At 44.7% G+C, this 8,124-nt stretch overlaps 1 protein-coding gene across 2 annotated transcripts in view; it reads right to left on the bottom strand.

Annotated features, from left to right (window-relative positions):
* The window catches only part of HLF (HLF transcription factor, PAR bZIP family member), a 925,298-nt gene that overhangs the window by 435,417 nt on the left and 481,757 nt on the right, over nucleotides 1-8,124 (bottom strand). The gene's annotated exons all lie outside the window — the stretch shown is intronic.

Genomic DNA, 8,124 nt, shown 5'->3' with positions numbered 1-8,124 from the left:
GACTATACATGTCTGTTCAGCATATTGTAAAACAGAAGCCCTTGTCTCTAAATGACTGCCTTGCTTGGTGTAAGACACAGGCTCCTGTCTCTCCATGTCTGTTCAGCATGGTGTAAGACAAAAGCATATCACTGTGCATGTCTACTCAGCATGTTGTAAGACACAGGCCCATGACTGTGCATGTGGGCTTGACCTGGTGTAAGACACAAGCCCATGATGGAGCATGTCTGCTCAGCATGGTGTAAGACACAAGCCCATGACTGTGCATTTCTTTACAGCACAGAGATAGACACAGGCCCATGACTATGCATGTCTGCTCTGCCTGGTGCAAGACACAGGGCCATGACATTGCAGGTCTGCTCCAGATAGTATAAGACAGGTCCATGATGGTGCATGACTGCTCTACCTGGTGTAATAAAAAGTCCCTGCCTCTGTATGTCTGCTGAAAAGGGTGTAAGATGCTGGCCTAGAATGTTGCATGTCTGCTCAGCATGGTGTAAGAAACAGGCCCATGACAGTGCATGTCTGTTCTGCATTGTATAAGACACAAGACCCTGTCTCTGCATGTCTTCTTTGCATGGTGGAAGACAGGCCCATCACGGTGCATGTTTGCTCAGAATGGTGTAAGACACTGACCCATGACTGTGCATGTCTGCTCTACATGGTGAAAGACGCAAGCACCTGTACTGGCATATCTACTCAGCATGTTATAAGACACAGACCCATGATGGTGCATGTCTGCTCAGCATGGCGCAAAACACAAGCTCATGACTTTGCATGTCTTCAGCATGGTGTACGACTCAGGCCCATGACTGTGCAAGTTTTGTCAGCATGGTGAAAGAGACAGGCCCATGACTGTGCATGTCTGCTCTTCCTGATGTAAGACACAAGCCCATAACTGTGCATGTCTGCTCTGCCTGGTGTAAAACTCAGGCCCATGACTGTGTCTGCTCTACCTGCTGTAAAGCACTGTCCCATGACTGTGTATGTCTGCTCAGCATGGTGTAAGACACAAGCCCATGTCAATGCACATCTGCTCTACTTGGTGTAAAATACATGCCCTGTGTCTGCATGTCTTCTCATCATGGTGCATGATACAGGCTCATGACTGTGCATGTGTGCTCAGCATGGTATAAGATGCAGGGCCATGACTGTGCAAGTCTGCTCAGCATGGTGTAACACACAGGCCCCTGTCTCCGCATGTCTGTTATACCTAGTGTAAGACACAGGCTCCTGTCTCTGCATGGCTGCTCTGCCTGGTATAAGACACAGGCCTGTGATAGTGCATGTCTGCTCATTATGGTGTAAGACAAAGACACAGGCCCATTACTGTGCACACTCCTCAGCAAGGTGTAAGATACAGGACCATGATTCTGCATGCTGTTCATCATGATGCAAGACATATGGCCATGATGGTACATGTCTCCTCTTCTTGGTGTAAGACAAGCCCCTGCATGTCTGCTCTAAGTGGAGAGAGACACAGGCCCATGACTGTGCATGTCTGCTCAGCATGACGTAAGAAACAAGCCTCTGTCTCTGCATATCTGCTCTGTTTGGGGTAAGACACAAGCAGTAGTAAAAAATCCAAAGACTGGAAATGTTGAGGTAAAATGCAGCATTTATTCCAAACATGAACAGAATTATTGAACACAAATCTGAAATACGTAGAGAGAGAGCAACTAATGCTTTGTGTAAGCATATGAGGGAGAAAGGAAGTACACATACATTTAACTTTAGAGTGATTGACATCAGACAGAAGAAACAAAGGGGGGATCTTAATGAGTTAGAAGTATGTGAATACTCATGGATCACACTTTTAGAAGCTGATTGTTTTCCAGATTTAAATACTGCAGTAAGCATTAAACCTATTTTAAAAGAAGGCAGACAGTTAACTTTGAAATAACATCTTGTGTGGATGGGTCTTAGTTCAATGTTTTACTTATTTTATGCCTATACTGACTTAGTAACATTTTACCTTTATATGTGTCTTTAAACTGAAGTGCTTAATACAACTGTCATGTGATTAGTTTTATGGTTTGAATTTCCTATTTAAATGAAGGCATTTGATTTCTTTTTTACACACTGATGAAGGGCTGATCCCAAAAGCTTTGTGATTTTTTTGTTCCTGTTTGCAATAAACGCTGCATTTTACCTCAATGTTTCCAGGCTTTGGATTTTTTTACTACTGTTTTGCATTTTGTATCCTGCCTGGTTTACCTATGTGCTGTTCTTGTTTCTTTGGATTTTTGGTAAGACACAAGCACCCGTCTCTGCATGTTTGCTCAGCATGGTGCAAGGTACATGCCCATGACTGTGCATGTCTACTCTGCCTGGTGTAAGACACAGGCCTGTGGTGGTGCATGTCTGCTAAGCACATTGTAAGACACAGGCCATGACTGTGCATGTCTACTCTGCCTGGTGTAAGACACAAGCCCCTGTCTCTGCATGTCTGCTCTGCCTGGTGTAAGACACAGGGCCATGATGTTGCATGTCTGCTCTACCTAGTGTAATAAAGTCCCTGTCTCTGCATGTCTGCTGAGCATGGTGTAAGATGCTGGCCTAGAATGTTGCATGTCTGCACTGCATGGTGTAAGACACAGGGGCCTGTCTCTGCATGTCTTCTTAGCATGCTGGGAGACATAGGCCAATCATGGTGCATGTCTGCTCTGAATGGTGTAAGATACCGGTCCATGATTGTGCATGTCTGCTTTGCCTGGTGTAAGACACAGCCCCCTCTCTCTGCAGGTCTGCTCTGCTGGGTGCAAGACACAGGCACTGACTGTGCCTGTCTCCTCTGCCTGGTATAAGACACAAGCCCCTGTCTCTACATGTCTGCTCATTATGGTGTAAGACAGGCCCATTACTGTGCATATTCCTTAGCAAGGTGTAAGATACAGGACCCTAATTCTGCATGCTGATCAGCATGATGTAAGACATAGGGTCATGATTGTACATGTCTCCTCTTCTTGGTGTAAGACACAAGCCCCTGCATGTCTGCTCTAAATGGAGTAAGAGACAGACCCATGACTGTGCATGTCTGCTAAGCATGACGTAAGACACAAGCCTCTGTCTCTGCATATCTGCTCTGTTTGGGGTAAGACACAAGCAGTAGTAAAAAAAATCCAAAGCCTGGAAATGTTGAAGTAAAATACAGCATTTATTCCAAACATGAACAGAATTATTGCACACAAATGTGAAATATGTAGAGAGGTAGCAACTAAAGCGGTGTGTAAACATATAAGGGAGAAAGGAAGTACACATACATTTAACTTTAGAGTGATTGACATCAGACAGAAGAAAAAAAGGTGGGGTCTTAATGAGTTAGAAGTATGTGAATACTCATGGATCTCACATTTAGAAGCTGATTGTTTTCCAGGTTTAAATATGACAGTAAGCATTAAACCTATTTAAAAAAGAAGACTGTTAACTTTGAAATAATATCTTGTGTGGATGGGTCTTAGTTCAATGTTTATTTATTTTATGGCTATACTGACTTTTAGTAACATTTTACCTGTATATGTGTCTAAACTGAAGTGCTTAATACAACTGTGTCATGTGCTTAGTTTTATGGTTTGAATTTCCTATCTAAATGAAGGCATTTGATTTTATCTACAAACTGATGAAGGGTTGATCCCAAAAGCTTTGTGATTTTTTTCCCATTTGGAATAAACGCTCCATTTTACCTCAACATTTCCAGGCTTTGGATTTTTTTACTACCATTTTGCATTTTGTATCCTGCCTGGTTTACCTATGTGCTGTTCTTGTTTCTTTGGATTTTTGGTAAGACACAAGCGCCCATCTCTGCATGTTTGCTCAGCATGGTGCAAGGTATATGCCCATGACTGTGCAGGTCTACTCTACAAGGTATAAGACACAGGCCAGTATAACTGTTCTGCCTAGTGTAAGACACAGGCCATGACGGTGCATGCCTACTCTGCCTGGTGTAAGACACAAGCCCCAGTCTCTGCATGTCTGCTCTGCCTGGTGTAAGACACAGATCCATGATGGTGGTCTGCTCCACCTGGTGTAATAAAAAGTCCCTGCCTCTGTATATCTGCTGAATATTGGGTAAATATGCTGGCCTAGAATGTTGCATGTCTGCTCAGCATGGTGTAAGAAACAGGCCCTGTCTCTGCATGTCTGTTCTGCATTGTATAAGACACAAGACTCTGTCTCTGCATGTCTTCTTAGCATAGCAGAAGACATAGGCCCACCATGGTGCATGTCTTCTCAGAATGGTGTAAGACACCAACCCATGATTGTGCATGTCTGCTCTACATGGTATAAGATACAAGCACCTGTACTATCAAGTCTACTCAGCATGTTGTAAGACACAGATCCATGATGGTGCATGTCTGCTCAGCATGGTGTAACACACAGGCCCATGACTGAATGTCTTCTCAACATGGTGTAAGACACTGGCCCATGACTGTCCATGCCTCCTCTGTGTGATGCAAGATGCAGCCCAATGTCTCTGCATGTCTGCTCCGTCTCTTGTAAGACACAGCCCCATGACTGTGCCTGCCTGCTCTGCCTGGTGTAAGACACAAGAGCTTGTATTAGCATGCCTGCTCAGCATGGTGTAAGACACAGGCCCATGACAGTGTATGTCTGCTCAGCATGGAGTAAAACACAGGCTCATGATTGTTCATGTCTTGTCAGCATGGTGTAAGTGACAGGCTCATGACTGTGCATGTCTGCTCTGTGTTTAAGACACAAGCCCATGACTGTACATTTCTGCTCCACCTGGTGTAAGACACAGGGCCATGGCTGTGCATGTCTGCTTTACCTAGTGTATGACACAATCCCAGGATGGTGCATGTCTGCTCCGCATGGTGTAAGACACAGGTCTATGATGGTGCATGTCTGCTCTACCTGGTGTAATAAACAAACCCCTGTCTCTGCATGTCTGTTCAGCATGGTGTCCATCATACAGGCCCATAACTGTACATGTCTGCTCAGCATGGTATAAGACACTGCCCATGACTTGGCATGCCTGAGCAGCATGGTGTAAAATGCAGGCCAATGATGGTGTAGGTCTGCTCTGCCTGGTGTAAGATGTGACAAACCACCAGTGGACCAGTAATCAAGGAGCCTCAATTCTCACCTCTGGCAACAGTGGGGGGCATACACTGGGAGGATTATTTCAAGATGCTGCTCTTTGCATCAAGTGCAATTCCTCTTAAGAGCACACATAGACCACAGTCAGTTCCGGACTCCCTCTTTCTCCAGATTCACAGTAAGACTCCCCACTGGCACAGCTATAGAGTTGTGATATCAGCTGAGTGACCAAGGCAAGAGCCACCAGCACCCTCTTTGTCCAACCAGTGTTTCATGTCTCTGTCCAGGTAACTGACACACACTCTTTCAGATTTGATTTACAGACACACACACACACACACACACACACACACACACACACCTGGGAGAGGCTGGCACATATTTACTAGCTATGACCCCTTCTGCCCAGATTATAAAGTAGTTACCATTGCCAAAAGTCAACTCCTTATCAGCTACTTTAATGCCCTTAAAGAGTGTCCAGTCTTACTGTATAATATTAATATTAACACAAATGGTAGTTTGACCATGAGCAAGGCTATTAGGAGTGGCTGACACAGTGTCACCAAATAAATATGAAAGTACTCTCAAAACTTAAATATCTTTACACAGATCAGCCACAATGAAAGGTTCAAATATATTTAATAACAAATAAAAGAACAAGACAATACTAAATATATATTCAAAGTGACATCAAAGTTTAAAACCACAGGAAATATTAAAAACTGTATTGCAGGACAGTGTCAAATAAATAAAGAAAACTATCTAAACTAAGCTTTACTATATTCCTGACTAAGATAGCTACTATACCCTAGAAATGTATTTATAGAGCAAGACAGATGTTGTGGTGACTGGATCTTCTAATTGTTAGGTCCAAGAGATGATGCAGAATGTTCTGTCTCTCTAAGATACTTCTCAAATTAATATCTCAAATATTACTGCTGGGATAGCTGGCAGAATGACAATGTCTTGTCATCTGACTCTTGCTCCCAGAGGAACCCCCCACTGCTGGAAGCTTGGCCATATTTAGCAACCTGTGAAAATACATAGACCTCAGATCTTTGGCAGATGCTAGAAGTCATAAAACAATTACATTCTCCACATTTCAAGACTAGTAATTATTTCACCATAAAGACAATACAGAAAGCTCTCTAGTACAGACATTGTGTCTCCGACCTTGCCTATAAAGTAATTTAATTTTATATATTTCCCTAAAGTTTGCTGGACTGAGTTAACATCCAGTTTCATGCCCATGACTGTTTATCTCTCCTCCACATGGTGTAAGACACAAGTCCCTGTCTCTGCATGTTTGCTCAACATGTTGTAAAACACAGGCCTGTGATAGTGCATGTCTGCTCAGCATGCTGTAAGACACAGGCCCATAACTGTGCATACCTGCTCTAACTGAGGTAAGACACAAGCCCAAGACTGTGCACGTCTGCTCTGCATGGTGCAAGACAAGCCTTTGTCTCTGCAAGTCTGCTCTGTTTGGTGTAAGACAGAAGTCCCTATTTACATATCTGCTCAGCATGGCGGAAGAGACAGCCCCATGACTGTGCATGTCTGTTCTACCTGGTGTAAGACAAAGACCCACAACTGTGCATGTCTGCTGTGCCTGGTGTAACAGACAGGTCCATGACTTTGCATATCTGCTGAACTGCTCTACATGGTGTAAGACACAAGTCCCTGTGTGTGCATGTCTGCTCTACCTGGTGTAAGACATGTGCCCCTGTCTCTACATGTCTGCTCTGACTGGTATAAGTGACAAGGCCTGTGATAGTACATGTCTGGTCAGCATAGTATAAGAAATAGGCCCATGACTGTGCATGTCTGCAATGCATGGTGTAAGACACAAGCACATGTCTCTGCATGTATGCTCCACCTGGCATAATACACAGTTTCATGACTGTGCATGTCCGCTCTGCCTGGTGTAAGACAGGCCCATGATGGTGCATGTCTTGTCTACCTGGTGTAATAAAGAAGCCCCTGTCGCTGCATGTCTACTTAGCATGGTGTGTAAGACACAGGCTCATGACTGTGCATGTCTGCTTAGCATGATGTAAGACACTGGCCCATGACATTGCATTTCTGCTCAGCATGGTGTAAGATACAAACCCTGTCTCTGCTCAGCATGGTGTAAGATACAAACCCTGTCTCTGCATCTCTGCTCAGCATGGTGTAAGACACAGGCCCATGATGGTGCATGTCTGCCCAGCATGGTATAAAAAAGCCAGTGTGTGGACTTTGTCTTCTCAGCATGGTGTAAGACACTGGCCCATGACTGTCCATGCCTCCTCTGTGTGATGCAAGATGCAGCCCAATGTCTCTGCATGTCTGCTCCATCTCTTGTAAGACACAGCCCCATGACTGTGCCTGTCTGCTCTGCCTGGTGTAAGACACAAGAGCTTGTATTAGCATGCCTGCTCAGCATGGTGTAAGACACAGGCCCATGACAGTGCATGTCTGCTCAGCATGGAGTAAAACACAGGCTCATGATTGTTCATGTCTTGTCAGCATGATGTAAGTGACAGGCTCATGACTGTGCATGTCTGCTCTGTGTTTAAGACACAAGCCCATGACTGTACATTTCTGCTCCACCTGGTGTAAGACACAGGGCCATGGCTGTGCATGTCTGCTTTACCTAGTGTATGACACAATCCCAGGATGGTGCATGTCTGCTCCGCATGGTGTAAGACACAGGTCTATGATGGTGCATGTCTGCTCTACCTGGTGTAATAAACAAACCCCTGTCTCTGCATGTCTGTTCAGCATGGTGTCCATCATACAGGCCCATAACTGTACATGTCTGCTCAGCATGGTATAAGACACTGCCCATGACTCGGCATGCCTGAGCAGCATGGTGTAAAATGCAGGCCAATGATGGTGTAGGTCTGCTCTGCCTGGTGTAAGATATGACAAACCACCAGTGGACCAGTAATCAAGGAGCCTCAATTCTCACCTCTGGCAACAGTGGGGGGCAAACACTGGGAGGATTATTTCAAGATGCTGTTCTTTGCATCAAGTGCAATTCCTCTTAAGAGCACACATAGACCACAGTCAGTTCCG

This window comes from Protopterus annectens, chromosome 12.part0, assembly GCF_019279795.1.
Source record: "Protopterus annectens isolate FY-2018-M chromosome 12.part0, PAN1.0, whole genome shotgun sequence".
In the NCBI taxonomy this organism is placed as follows: domain Eukaryota; kingdom Metazoa; phylum Chordata; order Ceratodontiformes; family Protopteridae; genus Protopterus; species Protopterus annectens.
The sequence above is the reverse complement of the archived record's forward strand: the minus strand, read 5'-3'. Positions and strand labels throughout refer to the sequence as shown.